General features: G+C 43.8%; 2 protein-coding genes across 2 annotated transcripts in view; one reads left to right on the top strand and one right to left on the bottom strand.

The window, feature by feature from the left end:
* WDR19 (WD repeat domain 19) overlaps nt 1-27,201 on the bottom strand; it is a 370,238-nt gene that overhangs the window by 83,976 nt on the left and 259,061 nt on the right. The gene's annotated exons all lie outside the window — the stretch shown is intronic.
* The window catches only part of SMIM14 (small integral membrane protein 14), a 43,177-nt gene continuing 30,783 nt past the window's right edge, over nt 14,808-27,201 (top strand). The window contains exon 1 of the mRNA XM_060246275.1: nt 14,808-15,050. The gene's annotated coding sequence lies outside the window, so the exon portion shown is untranslated. The remainder of the gene's footprint in view (nt 15,051-27,201) is intronic.

Below are 27,201 nucleotides of genomic sequence, written 5' to 3'. Positions count from 1 at the left end.
CGAAAAAGAAAAAAACTCAAAGCACTAAAATAACAGTAATTTTAAAATATAATTTTTGTAATCATGTCCATCACTAAGGGGAAAGGGGGGGGGGAAATCCCAAGACATAATAGAGATGGGAAAGTTGAATTGCAGGCCCAAAGCTGACCTCTGATATTTCCATCTAGTACCCAAGACAGCCCTTCATCCCAAGAACCCTATGTATATTCCTGTGTGACCTTGGTTTCCCAAGCTGAGAGACAGCAAATGATTTTTGCTCCCCCTTCTGTAATGTGAATAGCAAGGAAAGTTTTGGCAGAGCCTCCCCATGAATATATATATATATATATATATATATGTATGTAAAGATAGTCCTCCGTGCAAGCACCGAGTCAATACCGACCCCTGGGATGATGTCACATCATGATATTTACTTGGCAGACTTTTTACAGGGTGGTTTGCCATTGCCTTCCCCAGTCATCTACACTTTTCTCCCAGCAAGCTGGGTACTCATTTTACTGACTTCGGAAGGATGGAAGGCTGAGTCAACCTTGAGCCGGCTTCCTGAACCCAGCTTCTGCCAGGATCGAACTCAGGTCATGAGCAGAGCTTGGACTACAGTACTGCAGCATACCACTCTGTGCCACGGGACTCCTTCCACCCTGAATATGCATGTTATCAATTTGTTCCTATGTTCAGGTAAATGCACAAAGAAATGGATAATGAATAACAAATCTTTAAGAAGGGCTTTGGTCAAACCTTCAATGCTCTTCACAGTATCTGTCTGAGAGCCAGTGTGGTGCACTGATTAGAGTGTTGGATTAGAATTTGGGGACATGCAAGTTTGAATCTTTACTCTGCTGTGGAAGCTTGCTGGGAAACCTTGGTCCAGTCACACCTCCTCAACCTTAACATATTTCACAGAGTTGTTTTGGGTCTAAAATGGAAGAGTGGAGAATAATGCAAACCATTATGGGTCCCCAATGAGGAAAAAAGCAGGGTATAAATGAAACTTAGTGCATTTTTACCCCACCCTCCTTGCCATGAGTTCAGCAGGATATATGGTTCTCTCTGTATAATTTTCTCCTTGCACCAACCTGGTGAGGTAGGTTAGGCTGGAAGAGGGTGATTGGCCCAAGGATATGCAGCAGACTTCCACACCAAAGGGAGGATTTGAACCCATGACACCTGGATCCTAGTCCAACACCTTAACCATTTCATCATATTAGCTCTCATTGGGAAAGAGGAAGTTGGCTGTCTTTGGTCTCATATGAGTTGAGTAGTCAATGTTGTTAACCCTCCGATCCTTGCTCAGGTTAGAGTGCAGTTTTTTAAAATTAGCTGCAGACCAGGAATTTACATTTATAAGCAATAAGTTTACGGTTGCAATTTTACCTTGCAAGTTCTCTGTTGCAAGGTACTCTGGAACATCTATTATTACTGCATATAGTAGAGAAGCAGAAATACCGTACTACCTTACATCACATTTCTACCAGTAGCATCTCTCCCATAAGAAAACTTTGCTGCCTCCTCCCCAGACCCCAGATGTGGGAGTGTTGTGCATTACAAATGTAGCTTTGCAGTTCTGTCAAAAGACTGAAAAGTAGGTATAACACTGCCCTCTGCAGGATGGTACATATCTTGCTCATAAAACAGACCTCTTCAATTGACCACGATGAGAAACACCTCATTCCAAGCTCTCAAGGAAAGTAAGATTTTCTTCATGATGCGGCTTAGACAGAACAGTAGGATTTTTATAATATATTCTACTACAGCGCAAGTATTATTTCAGTGCAAAATCCAGGATAAGTAGCAGCTCTGGAGGGGGTAATTGACATCAGAAAAAAAATGATGCAGGGGAGTTTTTCAAAAGTACCTCCCCAAGTGCCAGCTGTCTGACCCTACCTGCTTTGCTTTGACAGCAATTAATAGACATTTAAAGAAATGAGCCATCTGATCTCCAAGCGCAGTCCCTCCAGGAGATTATTATATACCTTTCAGCTAGACAGATCAACGGTATTACATTGTTTTTGAGAGCAAAGTAATGCATGTTGGAATAAATGGCCATAATGACACATTTTCGCTGATGGGTTCTGAATTGGTGGTAATTACTTGGGAAATAAATTTTAATGGAAATCTCAAAGAAAAGATCTTAGTATGATTTGTCGGGGGGGGGGGGATATTACAGAAGGGACTACAAGTAAAATAGCAATCATAATTATGTGATTGTATAAGTTTAGGTAGTGACCACATGTGTGAAATTATTTTAGTTCTAACTTTTTAAAAAAGCCTACAGCAGAGCTGGACATAGGGTTACCAGCCACCAGGTATGATCTGGAATTCTGGAATAACTGATCTCTGGGTCACCTGTGTTCCTGACCCTTGGTTTTCCTGGCTGATGAAAGCCGCTAGATGGGGCCTAGCTGAGGGGGGACCAGGAGGTAAAGGTAGTCCCCTGTGCAAGCACCAGTCGTTTCCAACTCTGGGGTGACGTCACTTTCATGGCGTTTTCATGGCAGACTTTTTACGGGGTGGTTTGCCATTGCCTTCCCCAGTCACTTACACTTTACCCCCAGCAAGCTGGGTACTCATTTTACTGACCTCAGAAGGATGAAAGGCTGAGTCAATCTTGAGCCAACTACCTGAACCCAGCTTCTGCCGGGATCGAACTCAGATCATGAGTAGAGCTTGGACTGCTGTATTGCAACTTACCACTCTGCGCCATGGGGCTCTTGAGTGGGAAAAGGGAGTGGGAAAAGTTTCCTTAAGAGTGGGAACTATGCCATCAATGCTCAAGTAGGCAGTGATTAGGCCTGTTCTGAAAATATCCTTCTGGGAACTAGACAGGAGAAATGTGACCCTGCTAGTCCTGCTAGATCTTTCTGTGGCCTTTGTATCCTGCTGAGCTGCCTCTCAGCCCTGGAGCTAAGGGGCACCTTGTTATGGTGGTTCAAGTCCTATCTGAAGAAGAAGATATTGGATTTATATCCCACTCTCCTCTCCAAATCTCAGAGTGTCAGAGCGGATCACAATCTCCTTTACCTTCCTCCCCCACAACAGACACCCTGTGAGATGAGTGGGGCTGAGAGAGCTCTCCCAGAAGCTGCTCTTTCAAGGACTGCTCTGAGAAAGCTATGGCTGACCCAAGGCCATTCCAGCAGCTACAAGTGGAGGAGCGGGGAATCAAACCCGACTCTCCCATCTAAGAGTCCGCACACTTAACCGCTACACTAAACTGCCTCTCCATCTGTGGTTGGATTCCTGCTCTACCCCATGGTTGTTGGCTTGCAGGGGGTCCCACTGGGTTTGATCTTATTCCCTATATTATTTAATAGTCACATGAAGGCACTGGGAGAGGTCATATGGATGATACCCAGCTGTGCCTCTTTTCCTCCTAATTCCGAGGATGCCATTGATGTTCTGAACCGGTGCTTGGAGTCAGTACAGATGAGGACGAACAACTCAAAACTTGACAAAACAGAGGTTCTCTGTGTTAGTAGAAAGGCAGACTAGGATCTGTTCTGCTAGCAGAGGCACTGTCCTTGAATCATCCTGAAGTTGGTGGCCAATTCTGAGGTTCCTAGTTTTATTTCTTGATAAGCTATGCCTGCCACAAATGAACGGACAGATGGACATGCGGATCCTTTTATTATAGATGTGTGGTAAGAGCCAGCAAAGTTATTTGTTCTGTTCCGATATTTGGTTTGAATCAGGGTTGTTGGGGAGGGGGGAAGATGAAATCATTATCCAGGGCCCATGGTGGCTCTCAGCAGACCTGGCAATTTTGGGTTCCCTGTTGAGAAGACAGAGCATAAATAGCTAAATAAATAGCACAGACATGCCATGCTTATTGGTTTCTCTAAAGCAGTGGCCCTCAACCTTTCTGGCACCAGGGACCAGTTTTCTGGAAGACAATTTTTCCACGGACTGATGGGGGTGGGGGTGATGGGGTTTTTACTGCCCCAGGTTGCCCCCATGCCCACACCCCATGCCTGCCCCCCATGGGGGTCTTTAAATGAGGGGTAGGCGAAGGTCACTGCCACACTGCCCCTTCTGCCGACCCGGGCAAATGAAAGAGGTGGTGCTTTGGAGTGAGGCTGCACTGCCTGGGACCTAGGCAGGTGAAAGGGGTGCTGCTATGCCTCTGCCTCACTCCGTGGCCCAGTTGCTAACAGGCCATGGACCGGTACTGGTCTGCAGCCCTGGGGTTGGGGACCCCTGCTCTAAAGCATCAGATTCGCTTCTGACTACCTAAGAGTGCTATCCTAAGAACAGCTTCTTGGGAGTAAGCCCCACCAAGTAGACCCCACTAGGATCTTGAGTAGATGTGCTTAAGATAGTACTGTAAAATACCAGACCTCTCTAACACACATGAATGCGAAATAACCTGCCAAATATCTCTTATTCAGTATTGCTGAAAGCTGAAAATTTCACTTCTCTGTCTCTGATCTTTAGAGATCTACCTCTGTGCTTCAAAACCATATCAAAAACAATACTGTTTGCTGAATTATGTATTTATCATCATTCTTTTTCCATTATTCCATGCTGTCAGATATGTCGTTGGCCGAGGAGCAGAGCACTCCTAAACAGAGTTACAGCCTTCTAAGCCTAGTGATTTCAGTGGGTTTAGAAGGCTATAACTCTGCTTAGGATGGCACTGCTGCTAAGCCAACATGTATCACATGCTCAGCCTCAGGCTAGCATGACATTTAGTACATGAGAACAGGAATTGATCAAGCTGGATTCATACAAGCTGTTTGATCGTAACTTTACCATATATTTAAGTCCAGTTACAGGGGAAACCTGTACAACACAAACCAGAACTAAACTGATATGAAGTCTGAGTACCCCTTTTTGTTATTTAACCCAGGGGATTGCTAATTCTCCTCCATTCTACTGAAGTGTAGAATCCAAGCAATAAAGTGGGTTTAGGCCAGAATTCTGAATTAGTTTAATAGTAGAATTGCATGGATGTGAGATCTTTACAATATTTGTGAGGAGCACTTGAGAGTACATTTCAGGAGGAAGAAAGTGTAACTTTTATCCTAACAGGTTGCAAAAACAGTGTCATATGCTAAGGAATCCCAAAGCAAATGTGCAGAATAAAACCCAATTTTCCTCCAGTATGTGAAGGAAGTACCCCACTTATCCTTTCTGCACTAATTTTCTTCAACTACAGCAATCCTGTCCATTCAGCAATTTGCATAGGTTAATTCTCTTATTCCAAAAAAATGCTGATTTTTTTTTAATTGGTAGGATGGCCAGGTGACAGAGAAAAAGCAGTTAAGCCAAAGAGCTGTCATATGTAGCAATTTTAGAAGAAAATAAGAGGGTGCTATGGAACTGTTATCATCATTGGCGGATGAGAAACTAAAAATTTACTATGAGTGTGTAATTATTTATTATTTTTGATTTATAGCCTGCCCTTTTCCAAATGGGCTCTGAGCGGGTAACAACAGTCAATAATACAAGGTTAAAATCAAATACATATAATAAAACAATATACAATCTAAAAACAATATAACAGTCTAAAAACAAACTCCAATTCTGCAGTTGGTGGTATCAGTTGCCTCCACTTCTTCCATACATCCCCCAGCTGGATCGACAGAGTTATTTCATTGGGGCCCCTACAGCAGGGAGGCCACAGAATAACAAAATGTCCAGTGGTTGTATAGTAGTTAGAGAGCCAGACTAGGATCCTGGAAACCCAGTTTTAAATCCCCACTCTGCTGTGGAAATTTGTTGCGTGACTTTGAGCCAGTCATACACTCTTTGGCCTAACCGTCCTCACAGGGTTGTTACGAGGATAAAATGGAGAGAACAATGTAAGCTGATTTGCGTTCCCCCTGGGAAGTAGGCTTGCCAGTCCCCAGGACCCAGTGAGGGATCCCACTTCCCATTTTACAGCCTCCTCCCTGCTGCCAACCAACTGATTGGTAGAGGAAAGCCTCACCCCCAACAGCCACCATGTGCCTTTAAGCTCCAGCAGGCTTACAAGATGCTTGCAACTGTTTGTGTTTTGGAATGTGTGTGTGCCTTTAAATCCCAGGAGCAGGAAAGCAGAGGATGGGGTGAGCAGGCAGAGTAATGAATATGTGAAACTGTGAGAAAGGCGGAGAACAGAGTCCCTCTGTTTTGCATTCACTTCAGAAGTCATTTCTTTAGTAAAATGGATAGGAAAGAGTTAGCTAGAACCTGATTATGGGATGGAAGAAAACTCTACCCCCTAGGCTGCTCTCCTTTTCTGTTCCTGTCTGAAGAAGCTGGTTGAAATACAGCAGATTGTTACATAGGGTTGCCAAGTCCAATTCAAGAAATATCTGGGGACTTTGGGGGTGGAGCCAGGAGACTTTGGGGGTGGGGTCAGGAGACATTAGGGATGAAGCCAAGATCAAGGCTGTGACAAGCATCATTGAACTTCAAAGGGAGTTCTGGCCATCACATTTAAAGGGACGGCACACCTTTTCAATTCCTTCTTTCCATAGGAAATAATGAAGGATAGGGGCACCTTCTTTTGGGGCTCATAGAATTGGACCCCCTGATCCAATCTTTTTGAATCTTGGGGGGTATTTTGGGGAGAGGCACTAGATGCTATACGGAAAATTTGGTGCCTCTACTCCCCAAAATAGCCCCCCCAGAGCCCCAGAAACCCACGGATCAATTCTCCATGATTTTCTATGGGAATAAATCTCCATAGGGAATAACAGAGTTCCCAGCAGACATTTCCCTCCCCTCCCCCAGCCTCCCCTCTGATGACCCTGAAGCAGGGGGAGGGTCTCCAAACCGGGTGATCCCCTGCCCCCACCTGGGGATTGGCAACCCGATTGTTACATTATGTAATTCCCATGAGTAAATTGCCCCAGTGAGATCAGAAAAGTGTGGGCTTGCAAACTCTGTTTATTTTGGATGCTTTGTGAGTGTGTGTGTGTCCCTTAAAAAAGCCATGCTTGGAAATGCTTCCAAAAGCCTGACAAGGGGACTTGTGGGGGTATGACAAATTCCACTTTAATTTAGTGGAAGTGCAGCTGCCAGAGTAGGCTAAAAGAGGATGAGGAAATAAAGACACTATTCAGGGGAATGGCACGGCTGTGTTTTTATTTATTTATTTAGGGAATGGGAAAATCTCCTGGCTCCACCCCACAAAGTCCCCAGATATTTCCTGAGCCTGACCTGGCAACCCTGCTGGGGAAAAAGGTGAGGTATAAATGAAGTAAGTAACAAGATATGTAATCCTGTGCCTTGGATGACCCAATCTAGAGGGATTTCATCAGAACTTGGAAGCTAAGCAGGGTCAGCCCTAGTTAGTATTGGGATGAGAGACCACCAAGGAAGTCCAGGATTTCTACACAAAGGCAGGCAATGGCAAATTGCCTCCATTTTAAAATCCTATGTATTCATAAAACAGCTGTAAATTGGTAGGACTTTCCACTATGTAATCCTTTTCCACACCAGGCTTTGGAAACTAATGGATTGGAATATGGAATACATATGAGTGTGTCTGTTCCCAAAATGAATGTGCATTTATTCCCAAAATGAATGTCCAGCATTAATGTATATATGTGTATATTCTTACTAATAATTGCAAAAGGTCTCATAGCACAAAAAAAAACACCCCAAGTGAATCAACTGTGGCATAGACTTGTGTAAATTTGGAGTGATGGTTAAATACAATAATAGAAACAATTATTTTTTATTTATTTTTAGTAACTTTGTTTCAATAATACTTCCACAGTGGTGTGGGCTACAACAGATACATAATGTATACATTAATATTCCATAATAATTGTTATTATATTAATATTTTACAGTTTATACACTTTTACAAGCCTGTTGAAAAATTGTAAAGCTGTGTAACATTGTAGCCCACACCACTGTGGAAGAATTATTGAAACAAAGTTATTAAAAACCTGGGATCTTCATATGGTGGACCCCTCGGGCTGATACAGAAAACTGTGTGGGACATGATTTATAAATATTGCCTAGTGTTGTGGGGGGGGGGGGTGTCTTCTATTATAGACTTGTGTAAGCCAGAGACCACATAGCCCACTTTTACAATCAGTAGGCGGTTGGCAGATGTATGTGTATGCATTGGTCCATCAGTGGCTGCTAGTCATTGTGACTAAATGCATCTTTTGCATCACAATGCAGTATACCAGTGCTAGAAGACCAGCCTCTGTACTCTGTTTGCCCTTCAGAATAACTGCTTGGTGGCTGTATGCATCTCTTTACTAGACTACATGGACCACTGGACTGATCCAGCAGGGCTCTCTTCATGTTCTTCGTGTTTAGCTCCAGGACAAATGAACAATGGCACGTACGACTATTTGATCAGAGAAAAGAGGTGTTTTCGTTCACATCCAGGACGTCTGAGTAAGTCTTCAAACTATTCATTTTTGTTAGCTATTTAATTACGAAGTATGTAAATTCAGAACTAAAACGAAACCTACGTGTGCACTGCAGGTATTCATTCATTCTCTAATTATATTACTGGCATCTCCCGTTTCCCCCACTGTCTGAGCTGTTACTCTGTAGGGCGTAGCCCGCCTTCCTTCCCAGGCAGGGCTTTGTAAATAAGGAGTGATTACCTTCTACGTATCTAACAGAAAGCTCTATAGCTCTGTTGCCAGGCTCAAGTGTGTGCTTTTAGTATCTATTAATCGTTAAAACCAGAAAGTCACAGATTGGCTTTAAAAAAAGCAAGTATTATTAAGTTCAGAAGCTTTTGCTTAAAATGAACGCCTTTCAGGAACTTCAAGCAGGGCCGGCCCTGCCACTAGGCAAACTAGGCAATTGCCTAGGGCACCGGCCACGTTTTTTTTTAAATAGCAGGAATGCAGCTCCGGCTGGCTTGGTGTCCAGGGGTGTGGCCTAACATGCAAATTAGTTCCTGCTGGGCCGTATCTATTTAAAAACAACCGTGTTAAACAATTGCGCAATCAGGGGGTGTGGCCTAATATGTAAATGAGTTCCTGCTGAGCTCCTAATATGCAAATGAGTTCCCAGAAGGCGCTGGCCTTCTGGGGGCGCCAACTTGGGTGCCTCCAACATGACTCAGTGATATTATCAGTGTGTGTGTGGGGGGGAAATGTTAGCCTTGCCTAGGGTGCCAGACAGTCTAGGGCTGCCCGTGACTTCAAGGCATCCCTTATTCCTCCACCCTAATGTGAGAATCCTGGCACATTCACATAGTCTAGATTTGAGTCCAGTATAGCACTTTGGAGACCAGTAGTATTTTCAGGGTATGAATTTTCAGAGGGCAACAAGGTTTTCAGGGTATGAACTATCAGTGGAAGCTTATACCCTGAAAAACGTGTTCGTCTCTGAAGTGCTACTGCAGTTGAATCTAGCCATCCTACCAAAGACGACTAACCTCTGACTGGTATCCTATGCTTGAATACTCAGGGCCAGAAGTGTGTCCTATTGAGTTCAATGGGACTTACTACTTTGTACATATGTTTAGGATAGCAGCCATGGGAACTTAACTGTGAAGATTTTGTGGGGGTGGGGGGAGCATTGTTCATTTGGGATGTATTCTCCCGCAGCCAAATCTAATTTTGGTCACAGAGTTCAGTATTTTTCACAACTTCCAGAGCCTGTTTTAAACACATAGAGCCTTTATATACTCTTTCTGGTGAGGTGGATTTTTTTTTTCCTTTTTAAAGATGCTTTGTAGAGCATACTTAATGACTCACACAATCTAGTTCTGTGGATAGTACTTGAGTCATCGTTTTTTTGTGAAAAGGAGGGGCTGGATCATCATCTTTCCAAAGCACTTAACAGTACTTCCCTTGCCTTGACCAGTATTTTTTTTTGGGGGGGGGGGGACAATGGAGAGTGGGGTTTTTTTACCCAAATACATTACACTGCCTGGGTTAAACAGAACACCTTGACTGCAAATCAGGTTTAAGCCCACACCCTAGGGAGAAAACAAGATGTGAGTGCAGGGGTATTTTTTGTAGAAAAGCCCAGCAGAAACTCATTGCATATTAGGCCACACCCCCTGACATCATCATTGTTTCACATAAGGCTTTTTAAATAGAAAAAGCTCGGTAGAAACACATTTTCATACTTGGTCACACCCCCAATGCCAAGCCAGCTGGAACTGTGTTCCTGTGTGTTCCTGCCTGGTGAGTGGCTGTACTGTGGAAATATGCAATGCCTGGTGTACAAGGGGCAGGGGGCAATGTGTGGAAAGCTATATTTGGCACCTTCCTTCTGCCAAATATTATTCCTTTGTGTGTTTCCCAGAATACTATTCTCAGGCTGCTTCCTGTTTCTTTTCAGAAATTCGCTCTTTTCCTGCCATCATAGAGTTAGAACATTACCCATCTCTCTCTGTCTCTCTATCCAGTAATGGCAGTTCCTAAATAAACTACTCTGTTTCCCTAACCAGTCCTACTGTCACTGGATGCTCACTCTGTCAGGCATGTGCAGGTAAAAGTTGCTTAGCGACACCACTTCTATGTGGACTTGCCCATGGCTGGTTCAAGATATTTTATTACCCTCAGCAAGGTACACCCATCACCTTCTTTTTCAGGACAGTGATACCAATTACCTTTCTTGTTGTTGATGATGGTAGGGATGAGCTGAGCCCTCATAGCACATCAGCAGCACAATCATTGTGCTGCCCCAAGCAGTTGTTTGACAAGAGAGCTGGCACTGTACCAGCCCCTACTCAGCCCCTTCTCCCACCCCTGCCTTTATCCCATCTGTTATGTATTTGCTGTGTTATGTATTGCATCTCACTGGGTTATTATTGCCAGAGCTTGAGACAGGCACTCCTTGCAAACCAGGATCCTGAAGCCTGGAAGAGCTGGCCAATCAGGATGCTAGGCATGTAACAACTTGTAACAAAGAGATGCAAATGAATGATTCTGGAGTGAGCCAATAGGAATAACTGTTGACTGCTGGGGTGGGGGTATGGTTAACTATGGCCAGAGTGTATATAATGAGTGAAGTTTGTGACTGTTTCTTCTTACAATCAAGTGTTCTTGGTTGATTCAGAGCTGGCTGAACTCACTTTACAATACTGCTGTCAAAATATAGAAGGCGTTTGCCCAATTACCTGCCTTCCTGTTTATGTATTTTAATTATGAGTTTTGTTTTGTGCCTGTTTTAATTATTGTGTGTGTGCGTGTGAGGGTATAATTTTTCAACATTTGCTCTAATGGTTTTGATTGGTTGCTGCCTTGGAGACCTTTGTACTGGGTAGAAAGGTTGCATAAAGAAGAGATCCCCAGCCTTTGTGGGCACATTTAGAATTCTGACACAGCATGGTTACAAAATGGCTGCCACAAAATGGCTACTGCAGGAGATGAAGCCAGCCACAAAACCTTAACTTGCCTTCGGTCACACAGTGAAGATCCATGTACTGTGGTTTTCACTAAAGCAATGGTTTTTTTTAAATCTTCATTGCCAATCAAATCAGAAGCATTGCTGGGCAAAAACCCACCTGGTTCCACCCTGGTTCTAAAAATGCTCAGTGGCCACCTGGAAAGCTCTCTGGTGCCTAAGAACAACATGTTGGGGACCCCTGGCATAAGAAAAGGATTTCTTGTTTGCCATGGCATCTTTTTAAGGGCAAGGAAGATGAGAGATTTGGGGTTTGTTATTTTATTCTGGTTTTAACTGGAATTTTAAAAGAGCTAGTATTGTAAGCCACCTCAAATGACAAGGAAATGTTAAGTATAAGTGTTTTAATAAATAAAAGTTTTAAATAGATGCAAATGCATTGTTCACGGATGTTACATTTTGTTTACAACATAAAGTGTAATGTGTTGCACATAAAGTGTCATGTACAGTAGCCTTTATAGTTAACGAGAGTGAGGAAGGCAGTAATGGGATACAATCTAAAAAATGACAGAATGATCTCGGTTCGTATCCAAGGCAAACCATTCAATATCACGGTAATCCAAGTCTATGCCCCAATCATTGATGCAGAAGAGGCTGAAGTGGACCAGTTCTATGAAGATCTACAACACCTTCTAGAATTAACACAAAAAAAGATGTCCTCCTCATCATAGGGGACTGGAATGCCAAAGTAGAAAGTCAAAAGGTAACTGGAACAACTGACAAGTTTGGCCTTGGTGAACAAAATGAAGCCGGGCAAAGGCTAATAGAGTTTTGCCAAGAGAACAAGCTGGTCATAGTGAACACCCTCTTCCAACAACCGAAAAGGCGACTCTACATGTGGACATCACCTGATAGGCAACACAGAAATCAGATTGATTATATACTCTGCAGTCAAAGATGGAGAAACTCCTTACAGTCAGCAAAAACAAATGAGGAGGGAGCATTCCCTGATGCTGGGAAAGACAGAAGGCAAAAGAAGAAAGGGACGGCAAAAGATGAGATGGCTGGACAGTGTTACTGATGTAACAAACACGAATTTGAGCAGACTTCAGAGGATGGTAGAAGACAGGAGGGCCTGGCGTGACTTTGTCCATGAGGTCGCAGAGAGTTGGACTCGACTGTGTGACTAAACAACAACAACAGTAACCGTGCTACACAAATAAATTAATTAAAAATTACACATCGGGGCATGCAGGCATGAGGCATCAAATAAAAAGGTCATCTTCAGTTCCCCTCAGTTTTATTTATTTATGGTATCATATCCCGCTTTTTTTCCTTCAAGAAATTCAAGGTAGAAGGTATATGTGGTAGGGCTGCCAATTTCCAAATAGCATCTGAAGACTGCCCACTATTGCCCACTATTACAATTCATCTTCAGGCAACCAAGATCAGTTCCTTGGAGAAAATGGCTGCTTTGGAGAGTGGACTCTATAGCATTATACCCTGCTGAGGTCGCTGCTCTCCCCAGGTTTCACCCCCTCTAATTTACAGGTATTTCTTAACCTAGAGCTGGCAACCCTAATATGTAAGGGTTCCAAGATGTCCTAACTGAGCATGGATCAGACCCCAGCCCGGTGAGTTTTGCACAGGGTTGGTGTAATCAGCTGCCTTCAGGCTATACCCTGAGCACATCAAAGGCGTGTAGTAAACCAACTCCCAGTTGTGAGGACATATTTAATAAATAAGTAAAGTTTACTGATGTCTTCTCCTGCCTAAAAGCACACATTGTGAACTCCCCAGTTCAAAACGTATCTCAGCCTCAACATCCCTTAGGTGAGCTACGCTGTTATGCTTAATGCCCTGTCTTGGAATCTGTAAAAGTCATACTTCTAAGAGAGAGCTCTCGCAAGAATGACTAAGTTGCTATATTTGAAACTCTTTGAACTGTAGGTCTCCCCACTTGTACAGGACTAATAATTCTTCACAACCATAAAGGCCTGTTGTGCTTAGATAATGCATGCGGCACTCTTTGAATACAGAAAAACAGCCAATGCTGTTATAATATTAAAATGCTTATTCAAATTTATTTGCATTGCCAACTTTGGGTTTCAAAAATACAGCTTTCACAGAACAGGTGGCAGAGTACGGTGGCTTTTGAGCTGCTAGATTGGGCTGTGAAGTCAACGGGCAGAAAATGTTCAAACACCTGTCCAGTTAAAAAAAAAAATCTTGGCGTATTCAACAAAATACTTGAGAGCCAGTGTAGTTGCTACAATGCTGCATTAGGACCAGGGAGACTCCAGGTTCAAATCCTCCCACTGCCATGAAGTTCACTGGATGATCTTGAGCCAGTCATACTTAGCCTCACCTGCCTCACAGGGTTGTTGTAAGGATAAAACGGAGAACAGAATGACATAGGCATCCCTCAGTTCTTTGGAGGGCAGGTGGAATCAAAATTAACTAACAGAATATATGTATCTTTCTGCAGAAAAATAATGTATGGGACAGGTTAAAAAAAATTAAACACCTAACATGTAGTAGTAGTTGTTTATTACAGTCTTTAGACCAGCATACAGTTCAAGCAGGCATAAAATACAATAGTAATATAATGGTAAAAATTTTAGGAACTTTTAAGGTGCAGTTCCCGTAATTTAAGAATGCACAAAATGTACCAGCTTCGCATGTGATCTTAGAATTATTATAAGACAAAAAAACAGTGAAGTCTTGCTTTATTTGTGTTTATGTGGCCAGAAATCTTATCAAATAATGGGGTGATAATTCCATGAGGAACCTCCCTATAGAGTGGACAGCTGGAAAACATGTGCTCTACAGACTCAACCTCCCCTAGGGAACAAGAGCATAACCCTGCTGGGTAGGGGAACACCTTACATGTACCAATCCTAATTAAAAGGGGAAAAATGCAAAATGTTACATGTGTACTGCAGCAAGAACAACCTACTAGCAAAGTCTACAGAATGACTGTGCGGCTAGTTAACTGCATTCTAAGCTCAGTGAACTCAGTCCAAGGCAGATTGTGTGCCATAGACAAAAGCCAAATTCTACCTTTAATGAAGACTGACCGAAGTGACACCAAACAGCATGCAAGCTTTTGAGTTATCTGGAACTCATCAGGCTTTTTTGTTTTGTTTTTAGGAAAAGGGGACAAGAAGGCTGTCTCAGGCTTTGACCTTAAGGCATCGCCTTTTAAGCATCCTATGGAAAATGCTGAGCAGTTGTGATTTAAAACGGTGCTGGAGTTAGAGGTTTAGACCGGAGTAACTCTGCACAATATTGCACGCCTTTTTGTCTTCCGAATCTTACGACGGGGGAGGGGGAGGGGGGGTCGTCCAGCCCGCAAGATCTTCCTCTGCTTCTAGCCTTCCAAGTGTTTGCAGACTCTCTCCTAACAATTGCAAAGCAAGCAGGGACAGACAGAAAACCTCGCCTGCTCCCCGTGACGACACCGTCCTCTGCCACCGGAGGGGACGACGACAGAAACCCAAGCCCCGAGCTGATCCCACGCTCACACCGGCGAACCAGGTGAGCCGAGGGGCGGCCTCTTGCGCCTTCTGCACCGCCCATCGCTAAGCTGGTGGGAGCCGATAGGAGAAGAGCGTGGAAACTTTTCTGTTGCGTAGCCAGATCCGGATCCCGTGGCGGCGGCGGCTGGACTGACGTGGTCCGTCGAATCAAAACAGAAGAGGAAAGCTGCGGCCGGATCGGCGTCCTGGGGCTCCGCTCTCGTAGTCTGTGGTTTCAGCGCAGATTAGACAAAGCCGGTGAGTTTTGCTGCGGGCGGAGAGGGTTGGTTTGGATCCCTCCGCCCCAGTTTATAGAGGATGTGATTTCAGGCTGGAAATCTTGGCTTGCACTTTCTAGGGTGGAGAGGAAGGAAGGCAGAGGGGGTGGGAAAAAAACACAGTGGTCTTTTCCTTGCCTGCAGCTGCTGCTTTAATGGCGGGGTCGGGGAGCGGAATAGAATCCCACCCCCCACCACCACCACAAATGACCTTTGCATCCATTTGCAATCTGATGCAAGCTTTCCCCAAAAATACAAACGATCTGGATTCCTGTCCTGCTCGGCATTTACCCCTAGATCCTGTGCAAGTCCTACACCCGGTCGTTGAGATTTTCTGATCCCTCCCTCTCCCTGTTCTGAGCCGGAAGCGGCGGAGGTCTTAGTTTGTGGCAGGCAAAATATAGGAGTTTTGTAGCATCTCGGAACGTAAATACGATTTGATTCCAGTGCAAGCTTTCGTTGGACGGGAGCCCACTTCTGAATCGTTGCATGGAAAGAAGTCGGCTCTAGTCCTCGGGAGCTTGTGTCGGAACACAGCCGCGTTAGTCCTTAAAATGTCACAGGGCCACTGTTTACATTTCAACCGGATCTTTCTTTTTTTTCCCCCCAAGCCTGTTGCCGGGTTCTTCAGCTTTACCTTAGTTCGGCCGACTGTTTTTGTAGAAGTCCATCCGTGGCAAGAGGAAGTCAACCCTCCCCCCTTCGTTGCCTCACAAGTGTTTATTTTTTTCCTTTGGGAGGGGGGCAAGCTAGCAGAATTTTTGTGCTTTTCTTGTGTTTATAGGACAGATTTCTTTGGAGCTGTGTGATTTTTTTTTTAGGTGCCCATTGTATTCCGTAGTATTGACGTTCAAAAACATGCAGAGAACTATCCTGCAAGCCCTAAGGAAGAATGTTTAAGTAATTGCAATGTAGCCAGGCCCTTGCAGGTTGATCCTTGTGCATCTCCCCTCCCATTGAGTCACAGCTGACTTCTGGCGCCCTACTAGGGGTTTCAAGGCAAGAAACTTTCAGAGGTGGTTTGCTGTTATCTGCCTCCAAGTCATGATCCTCATATTTCTTGGTGGTCTCCCATCCAAATACTAGCCAGGGCTGATTCTACTTATCTTATAAGAGAAGACTAGCTTGGGTTATTCAGGTCGGGGCTCTCTGCATCTACTTAGAAGGAGGTCCACACAGCTGAATGGGATTTAGGGTTGCATTCCTTCTTAATGTTAACAAAGAGAGTTTCACAACAGAAACAATTTCCTTTGAATGCGTACCAGATTTCCTAGGAAAGGGGAAATGCTCTTCTGATAACAGATAGCGAGGAGAAAGCAGTAGTAAGAAACCTTTGTTGCTCATGAGTGCATATGAATCTAAGACACTCTATAAGACCGCGGTCCAAAGCTGGACTGGCTCTTGAACATGCTGAGAAAGTTCCTGTTTAAAAACATACGAAGACCCCATGGGATCAGACCAGTAGTCTATCCAATCCAACACCCTGGTCACACAGTGGCCAATGAGTTGCCCTGGACAGTCAGCAAACAGGGCAGAGAGGCCAGGCTGCTCCCATATTGTCCCCTAGCTCTGAGTTTCAGAGGTTTACCACCTCTGTATATGAAGGCTCCCTTCAGTAACTAGTAGCCATTGAATGTGTAACACTTTTTAAAAGCCATGTATCCTCATGGCCATCACTAAATCTACTGGCAGTGAATTCTACAATTGAATTACTTGCTGAGTGAAGAGTTAGCTGTATGCTGGCTGTTTCCCTGGAGGGCCACTACTGGTGGTCACAGCCAAGTAGCTTCTATGATTCAGGAGGTGCTTTGCTTGACTCTGGGCAAGCAGGTGTATGCTGGCCTGGTGGGATGGAGCTGAGCAGCTTCGGTGGCTCTGCCAGAGTTGCAGGGGCCTCTTGGGTCAGCTGCATTCAGATCTGCCTCCTGCTGCAACCCTAAACAAAATCCTAAACTAGGTACCTTTTTTGGACTGTAAGACTTCCTTTGAATGTGTACCAGACACATGTATGAGATTAGCTTCGTTTGGTGGTGCAATAAGGCACGAGTCCAATAACTCACAATGTGCCCTTTGCAAAGATAGTAGAACTGATGGTTATTTAACCCCAATTGGGCATTAGAATTAAGCACTTTAAGATATCTAAAACACAAGATCCCACTGAGTGTGTTTTCATAATGCTGTAGTGTAGAAGGTTCATCCCACTGGTGAAATTTCCTTGCTTTTCAGAGCACGCTGATATATTGCATGTGATCTGCAACCATTATGAGATTAGTTTACTGACTTTCACTGTCCCACAACTGTCCCTGGGGGTTTTAATTAGAAATTCTGAAAGACAGGTCAAAGCCTCTGCATATGCATTTAAAGTACTTGTTGCCATACTTCTCTTAACTTCTGTCTTCCGGACTTGGTACTTACACTACATTAACATGAGATGCCAAGAGTCAAGTCCATCTGGTCTGCTCCCCCCCCCCCTCAAAAAATAGATTCTTGGTTTTTTTGTTGTCGGTCAGACATAAAGATCGCAATCCAGAGAACTAGTTGGTTTTTTATTTTTCTGGACCATATCACCCATAAATTCTGAAGTTTCCTCAGGTTTCCAATGTGATTTGCTTTATGTGCACAGGTGTAAGGGGGGTATACTGTTCAAGAAATATAAATCTCAAACCATGCTGAAGACACAGAACTGATTGTGTGGTACATTGGACAGTGGCCAAAGCTATCAGTTTGATTTACCAAACACACCCAACCAGTTTTTTTCCCCTGTTGTATCTTTTAAAAATTCTGTCTCCCTGTACACTCTTAACGTTGAATTTAAGCTTGCCTAGCTCAAGATACCAGTAGGAGAATGTTTCAGTTCCCAATATTTTCAAGATTGCAGTCAATCATCAGATTTTTGTTGGTCTTAATAAAAGGTATTGTAGGACTTTTGTTTTTGGGCTAAAATATCTACCTGTAACCTTACCTATCAGAAAACTTTCAAAGGGAGACTCCAACAAGGAGATGCTGAGTTGAAATCCATATACACAGGGCTGGATTAAACCCCTAGGCAGTCAAAATCTTGGGGGGCCCCTCGGAAATTATCTCAGAGTCAGAGCACCAGACAAGTCGGGCAAAGAGCCCTGCATATACAGATTTGATACCATCACACTGGAATTCAATAGGGCTGGGGGTGGTTGGTTCAGGTAATTGTTCCTCCTTGCACTATTCTGATTCATCCTACTTTTGCTGGTTTATCTACAGCTGGGAGTGGTTCACATCCATACTGACTGGATGATTTACTCTTCTGACTTGATCTCCACTTCATCTGTGCTTTGCTGTGTAATGTCACACTGAGATAACAATGAATTGTAGAATCACAGAGCTGGAAGGGGCCATACAGGCCATCTAGTCCAACCCCCTGCTCAATGCAGGATCAACCCAGAGCATCCCTGATAAGTGTTTTTCCAGCTGCTGCTTATAGACTGTCATGGGGGGGGGGGCTCACCACCTCCCTAGGTAGCTGATTCCACTGTTGAACAACTCTCACTGTAATTTCCCCCCCTAATATCCAACTGGTACCTTCCCACCCTTAATTTAAACCCATGACTGCAAGTCTTCTTTTCTGCTGCCAACAGGAACAGCTCCCTGACTTCCTCTGCATGACAGCCCTTCAGATACTTAAAGAGAGCAATCATGTTCCCCCTCCACCTCTTCTACTCCAGACAACAGTCTCAAGTCCCTCAGCCTTTTTTCATAGGACTTGTCTCCAAAACTGAGCTTTGGGATGCTGGGCCTTCAGGCTTCCCTTTGCAACAACCTCCCTTTCCATCCCCACACATTCATCAGCTTTGCAGGTGTGTGTGTGTGGGGGGGGGGGTGTATCTTCCCACCAAATATATCATTTAATGAAGATACCTTTGTGAACACATAAAGCTACCTTATGCTAAGATGGGCCATTGGTCTACCAAGGTCATTCTTGTCTAATCTGACTGCCTGCAGTTCTTCAGGGACTTGGATAGAGATGTTTCACATCACCAACTATCTGGTTCTTTAAAAAAAACAAAACTGGAGATGGCACCCTTGGCATGCAAAGCATGGTCCCACCACTCAAGACAAACATTGATTGATGCTACAACAAATTAGTCTTTTAAAGTACCACAAGTCGGTGGTGTTGTGAAAATATAATAGGAGTGCAGATCATTGTAAGTGACCCTGATTCTGAACTCCTTGGAAAAAAGATGGGATAAAAACAAAGGAGTGAAGAAAGCTACACAATCTGATTAAGATGTATTCTGACAGATATGTGTGCCTGGATTTGTTTTTCTCTGGTTCTTGTTATAATATTGGCTCTTCGGTACCATTACGTGGCTTTGATGAATAGATCCAAAATGGAGATCTCAAGACTTTTTATCAAGAGAAGCTTTTGTATTGTTTTTAATTTATTCCTTGCATCCTTTGGGAGGGGAGGTGTAGATAAGGGTGAGTAGCCATGTTGGTCTGAAACAACAGAACAAAGGTTGACTCCAGTGGGACCTTTGAGACCAATGAAGTTTAGTTCTGGGTATAAACTTTTGTGTGCACGCACACTGAAATGCGTGCACACAAAAGCTTATATCCAGAATGAAACGGTGTTGGTCCTAAAGCTGCCACTGGACTCAAACTTTATTCTATTCCTTTTTGGAGCTGAGACAACAGCTACACAGGACACTGAAATTAACTTCATGTCACATTTTTCATCGAATTTCAGTGAATCCCACTGCTGTGGTAGAGGGGGTTTGCTTGCGTCATTTCCCTGAAATTGCTGTATGACAAGGGTCATAGCGAGGTGGCAGCATATACATAAGATCCCATGTTAAATCCTTGGTATCTCTAGTAAAAACTAGATTTATGTCAAATAACACCTTAGAGACCAACCACATTTTGTCTTCCACTAAATAAGGTTTCAGTTTGTAGGGCTTGAGAGAACTGCTACTAAGCAGAATAGAAAATTACCTGACCTGTATAGGCTATATTTAGGGAAGCTGTAGACTCTGTATAGGGAAGTCTGGTATATCATCAGTGAATTTCTCTGTCATTTGGAGGTGGGGCTGTGATTCACATTTTGAGTGTTTTGAAATGATAAGGCTGGAAGATATGTCAGTTACTTGCAGATATGTAAATTTCCCTCTGGCAGACAACACCAAAGGCATTCCAGAGGCATGGCTTTTTGCAGCAGAATGATACAAGTCTTTAGAATTATCACATATTGTTTTGTGTCACCAGGGAGAGGTCTCCACCCTCTGATTTAATCTTTTGGTCTTTTCTCCTGGTTGCATCTGCATAGCAGTGCAATTGATCTGTATCAGTTCTGGTCTCAATTGGTTTAAACCCTTCCTCTCTGCCCTTCCTTTCTATATTTGCCTCTCAATATGTATAGGTATCAGCATGCTTTAAGGGGGGAAAAAAAACCCTGACAAAGCATTTAAAAACAACAACAATGCCACAATAAAATGGCATTGTTATGCAGATAAGACCAGAAAAAAGTCCAAAAGATACAATCACTGGGTGAGGATCAACTAGAAATGGAATTCCCTGTCTTTAAAAAGGTAAAGGTAATCCCCTGTGCAAACACCAGTCATTTCTGACCCAGGGGTGACCTTGCTTTCACATTGTTTTCATGGCAGACTTTTTATGGGGTGGTTTGCCATTGCCTTCCCCAGTCATTTACACTTTACCCCCAGCAAGCTGGGTACTCATTTTACCCACCTCGGAAGGATGGAAGGCTGAGTCAACCTTGAGCCGGCTACCTGAACCCATTTTCCATTGGGATCGAACTCAAGTCATGAGCAGCGCTTGGATTGCAGTACTGCAGCTTTACTACTCTGCGCCATGGGACTCATCTCCCATTCCTCAATGACCCCAAAATCTAACATCTCAGCTACTTCCCTTTGGAGTATCCCTTTGTGATGTGGTGGTACAGGCAGGGCAGAATTATTTCTCTTTGATATGTGGAGAGCTTAACCAGATAGTTACCAGCAGTTAACCTTTTGCTTAGTGGTCAACGTCCATGGTTAAATTCTCTATTTATAGATTGCACTAAATGCCTAGGTCACCTGAGGCTGCAGACAGTGATGAGCAGAACGAGAGATGGAAGATTTCCATCTGTGCTGAGATTCCTAGACTTCCTTGGAAAAGATAGAGGCTTTCCTTGTGTATTAGCTTCCGTCTGAGAAAATAGGTCCTGGTTTTTCTAAACAAATAGTTGGTTCCTGTGACTGCCTTCCATTGTTGTATGGAACCCATTACTCCTTTCCACCAAGTTTCTCTCCAACAGAGAAAGTCTGTCTTCAGCAAAAAAGAAAAACTTTTTTGTTATCAGCTTTTGTCCCTTAGAAAAGTCATTCTCTGTTGGAGGAATTCTTCCTCTGTTGAAAGGAAGCTTACAGCGTAATCCAAAACTGAGTCACACCACTAAGTCCATTAAAATCAGTGGTCTCAAAAGCAGAATACTCGGTTTAGGATTGCACTGTTTATGGAAGGGGTCCAACTCAAAGAAACGGGATGAAATATCATGGCAGAGTATTTAAGAGCCTTCACTATGACACTGAAAGTTGAGTTTGTTTGGGGCCTTGTTGAATTTGGATATCAACCTGTCCGGTTACAACATAAAGCAGAGCTAGGGGCAGCATGTCTTTAGTTCAATGTAACCCGTAGCTAGCTGACTGTGTCACTGAAAACCTGCTCCTTGATAGGAAATTCTGAATTAATTTGGAATTAGAATCACTAGGTCTTCACATATGATAGGGTTGCCAGGTCTGTGTTGGAAACTACTGGGAGACTTTGGGGATGCAGCCAGGAGAGAGCAGGGTTTGGGGTGGGGAGGGGCCTCAGCATGGTGCACTGCCAGAGACTGCACCCTTCAAAGCATCCATTTTCTCCAGGGGAGCTGATCTCTGCCAGCTGGAGATCAGCTGTAAAAATGGGAGATCTCCAGGCCCCACCTGGAGGCTGGCAACCCTTATGGGTAGGTTTGCCTGGGTAAATAGGTCTTGTTATGAAGTTTGAATGGTATTTAGCTCAAGGGACAGTTGTTACATGGTTTATAGCCTGCAAAGCAAATTACAGTTATAATGTGAAAACTGACATGTGGGTTTGCACTGTTTCAAAATGATATGGGTCTGTAAGAAATGGCTGAGCTTTATATTGCTCTTTGTTCTCCAGACAAAGTCAGTGAAATTAATGAGCAGTATCTCTTCCTTTTGGACCTAACAGCCCTGATCGTTCCCCCCTCCCTGCTTTCTGATTTGTATGCCTTATGCATGTAAAGGGAGCCCCATGGTGCAAAGTGGTAAGCTGCAATACTACAGTCCAGGCTCTCCTTACAACCTGAGTTTGATCCCGGTGGAAGCTGGGTTCAGGTAGCTGGCTCAAGGCTGACTCAGTCTTCCATCTTTCTGAGGTCGGTAAAATGAGTGCCCAGTTTGCTTGGGGGTAAAGTGTAGATGACTGGGGAAGGCAATGGCAAATCACCCCATGGGTCTGTAATGACTTGGTGCTTGCACAGGGGACTACCTTTACCTGCATGCATGCAAGGAACTGCCTTCCTTACATATTACTCCCATTCTGCAGTCACTCCTCTGGATGCTCATCAATTACGAGGCCCAATTTAAGGTACCTTTGTAGGGCTGCCAATCCGCAGGTGGGAGCAGGGGATCCCCTGGTTTTGAGACCCTCCCCTCACTTCAGGGTCATCAGAAAGTGGGGGGGGGAGGGAAATGTCTTCTGGGCACTCCATTATTCCCTATGGAGACGGATTCCCTTAATGGAGAATTGATCCATGGGTATCTGGGGCTCTGGGGAGGCACTTTTTTTTTTATAGAGGCACCAAATTTTCAGCATAGTATCTGGTGCCTCTCTTCAAAACACCCTCCAAGAGGGTCCAATTATGTGAGCCTCCAAAGAATGTGCCCCTATCCTTCATTATTTCCAATGGAGGGAAGGCATTTAAAAGGTGTGCAGTCTCTTAAATGTGATAGCCAGAACCCCCTTTGGAGTTCAATTATGTTTGTCACACCCTTGCTCCTGGCTCCACCTCCAATGTCTCCTGGCTCTGCCCCCAAAGTCCCCAGATATTTATTGAATTGGACTTGACAACTCTACCAACCAGCAGAAGTTATTCATTTATGTTATTTATAGTCTGCCTTTCTCACAGGGAGGCAAGGCGGATTACCCATAGTGAATGAGTGCAGTTAACAAAATGGGAGATTTAGTGAACAGCGCATTAGAACTATAGAAGGCTGGAACCCCCAATCAGAACTGAAGCATAGCCTAAGTATTCACATGACATATTAAGTATTCACATGACAAAAATTCCATAATAAGACTCTGCTTATAATAAGCTGGACACAGTGGTATAGACCACAGTCCCTGATAATTAATCCGAGGAAGTTTGTGAACCATTTTGTACAGTGCAACCTCATTACCTGTACAGAAAAGTCCTCTTGAATCATTCAATTTTGCATTCTTGCAGAAAAGCCAGGAGAGTGGGGGACCCTACCTGACCTCCTCAGGCAGACGGTTCCATAAGGTGAGAGCCACAATGGAGAAAGCATGCATGGAGGCAGTGTTGATTTTGTGCATTTGCATGTTGGCACCAATGTTCCCTAAACTGCAGAGTCTTGTGAGCAAAAATTCTGCTTTGTGAGCTATTGGCATTAAAGTTGTGAGCTACTGCATAAATTAGTTTTCTATAGGGCCATTTTTCCTGAGCTGAGACAAAAATGTGTGAGCTGGAGGCTAAAAAATTGTGAGCAAGCTCACACTAACTCTGCTTAGCGGGAACACTGTTTGCAAGTTGTGAGCTATTGGCATTAAAGTTATGAGCTACTGGCATTAAAATTGTGAGCTACTGCATAAATTATTGTGCTCTGGGGCCATCCTTCATGAGCTAAAGCAAAACCTGTAAGATGGAAGGTAAAAATCTGTGAGCTAGCTCATACTAACTCAGTTTACAGGGAACACTGGTTGGCACCTGTAGAAGACTCTGCTGGGGAACTAGGAGGCTACTAAACAAGAAGAATGTCTCATCTACCTTTAGTGCCTAAGGAGCATACAGTCAATGCCAGTGAGAGTTTGTACTGGAAGTCTGCAGAAGCTGAGGGACTTGTGGGCAAAATCAACAACTGCCCAGACAAAATGCTTTCTCCCCTGTGACCCCCAGAAAGGCTCCCACTTTCTTGGCTTTCTGCAAATGATGCAAAACAGAATTATTCAAGAGGGCTTTTCTACTAAGGCCATAGGGCTATATTGTACAAAATGACTCACAAATGTGCTTGAATAAATGATTAGGGACTGTGGTGGATACTATTGTGTATAGCAAGGGTGGCCACAATGTGGCTCTTTCAGACATATTGTGTGGCTCTCAAAGCCCCCCCCCCCCCCGCCCCATTGGCTGGCTTGTAGAAGGCATTTGTCTCTTTAAATCACTTCTCCAAGCCAAGTCAGTTGGCAGCTTGGATAATACATTTAAAGTCAACAAAGCAAAGGTAAAGTTGCTTTCTTTCCCTCCCTCCCCATCTGATGTTGATGTCTTGTAGCTCTCAAACATTTGAATAGTATTCTATGTGGCTCTTATGTTAAGCAAGTTTGGCCACTCCTGGTGTATAGCTTGCTTTGGTTCTGTATTTTAGATTCCTCCTTGGTTCCAGATTGCTACAGTCCTAAACCTATTGCATTGACTCGCTCTGTGTAATCCGCCTTGAATCCCAGTAAGAAAGACGAATTATAAGTAATGTCAATAAATAAATAAAAATACAAACATAAATACAAATATTTATTTTCCCTCAATGTTTGGGGCTCTCTCTTCCTGAGCTGCCATTAGGAAACATGTCAGAACAAAAACATAAAAGGCTGCATTCTTACACTAACTTCATTGGAACTTGAGCCATCTAATAGTGTGCTGGTTTGCATCTACAGTATATTCTGGCACACTTTATTGCTGCAGGTATTGTATTGACAGTATGGCGAGCCTTGTGAAGTGCAGTTCCATGTGTAATTCTCACATTCTCTCTGCTTTCCTTACATCATTTGCATTGTCTTTACCACAGCCTACCATTTGTAATGAAAATAAATCTTTGTTGCCCAGAAGAATTTCTCATTTCCTGCTTTCATGTATATTTAGATGGTAACATACTGTATTTGCATGGCAAACGTCTGCTCTAAAACGGAGCCACGGTTTAGTGCTTTCGTATTTACCAGCAGTTATTCTCAGGGATTGCTAGTGAGGTTTTCTGTGAGTGATCTTCAGAGAGGATCCACAGTGGGGCTGTGGCCGGTGTTTCCAATCTAAACTGTGTGCATGAGTGACCACCTATTCACACAGGAAGCCCTGCTCAGCAGCAGTCTGGAGCCAGGAAAGATCTTGCACTGCCCATTGTCCACTTCAAGATCACAGTTACATTCTGCTCGGGATGTGAACTGCTCCACTCAGAAGGAAAAAATTAGAGAGAATATCCCCATATATGCCCCAGAGGTCACTTTGCTCGGTCTCCCAAGATCTTTTGACCGTCCCCAGCCCAAGAGATGCCCATCATGCCTTTATCAGGACCAGGGCTTTTTCGGTCTTGGCTCCGATCCGGTGGAATCAGCTCCCTATGGAGATCTGGGCCCTACCTGGCTTGTTAGCCTTTCATAGGGCCTGTAAAGCGGAGCTGTTCCGCCAGGCTTTTGGATGAGGCAGCGGGCGTCCATTTGTTAGATCGGTTGGCCTCCCCTGCTGTACCGTCATGTTGTACCATCATCAGTGCCAAAAAAAATTATGCTATTGATATAGTATTGCTATTTCATCATTATTCAGACTGTTGTTACTGATGGGGGCCTGTGGGTTATGTAACATCATAATGCATGGTATGTGAAGCGCTGATTAGTTTCTGAGCTTAATGTTGTAACTGATTTTATTATGATTTTAGCTGTTTTAAATGTTTGTTTTATTATCATATATTTGATGTACTCTTCTCTGAGTCCCTATGGGGGAATGGGCAGAATATAAATAAGATGATGATGATGATGATTGATGATGACAGGAACATTGGCTGTAGCTCAGTAGTAGAGCTTGTTCCAAGCATCTTCACTTAAGAGGGCTAGGTAGTAGGGATCCGAATGACCTCCAGCTGAAACCCTGGAGAGAGCACTGCCAGCCAAAACAGCCAACACTGACCTTGATGGACCAATGGTTTGTTTGTTTGTTTATTTATTTGCAGTCCATCTTTCTCGCTGAAACTCAAGGCTAGTTGTAAGTCAGTACAATCGTCAGGATGATGAGACATCTAATAACGTAATAGGGCTGTTTGCATGTAAAGTGCAATTCAGTAGCAAGCTGACTTTTGACAACCCTATAGGGTTTTCAAGGCAGGAGACAAACAGAGGTGGTTTTTGCCCTTGGCTGGACTTCTTTGGTGGTCTCCCATCCAAGTATTAACCAGGATTGACCCTGCTTAGCTCCAAGATCTGATGAGATCGGGCTAGCCTGGGCCATCCAGGTTGGGGCAGTAAATAGGGTCAGGATTGCAGAAATCTGGAACAAGATATATGTATTAACTATGGTTGGACTCGGTAAACATGTTTGTTCATGGGCAACTCAAAGATAGTGTATCAGATACAGGGGAGTCTACACTAGCGCACATTTGTCTATTCATGCTGTGTTAGTGAGACCCAATTGGACCTATCTTTGGGAGAATCTGCCTGAATTGAGCATGCTGTTCAGATTTAGAACAGAATTCTAGGATCCTCTGCAGCAGGTAAGAGTTTTGTGGTAGACACTCAACAAGGTGGTTGATGTGAAAGGGACATTGAAATCGTTGATGGTGGGACATTGCTGGGTAGCTTTGTGTAACATGTAGCTAAAAAACAGTTGTTTCACAGACTGATAGGAAACATTTAGGACCTTCCTGGCCAAACCATTCAGGGAGTTTTATTTGGGTGTGATGTGTGACACTTTAAGTGTGCGGACTCTTATCTGGGAGAACCAGGTTTGGTTCCCTGCTCCCCCACTTTCAGCTGCTGAAATGGCCTTGAGTTAGCCATAGCTATTGCAGGAGTTGTCTTTGAAAGGGCAGCTGCTGTGAGAGCCACCTGTGAGGTGGGTGGGTGTTTGTTGTGGGGGGAGAAGATATGGG

Source organism: Heteronotia binoei, chromosome 9, assembly GCF_032191835.1.
Source record: "Heteronotia binoei isolate CCM8104 ecotype False Entrance Well chromosome 9, APGP_CSIRO_Hbin_v1, whole genome shotgun sequence".
Lineage (NCBI taxonomy): Eukaryota > Metazoa > Chordata > Lepidosauria > Squamata > Gekkonidae > Heteronotia > Heteronotia binoei.
Note: the sequence above shows the minus strand (reverse complement) of the source record. Positions and strands in the feature narration are given on the sequence as shown.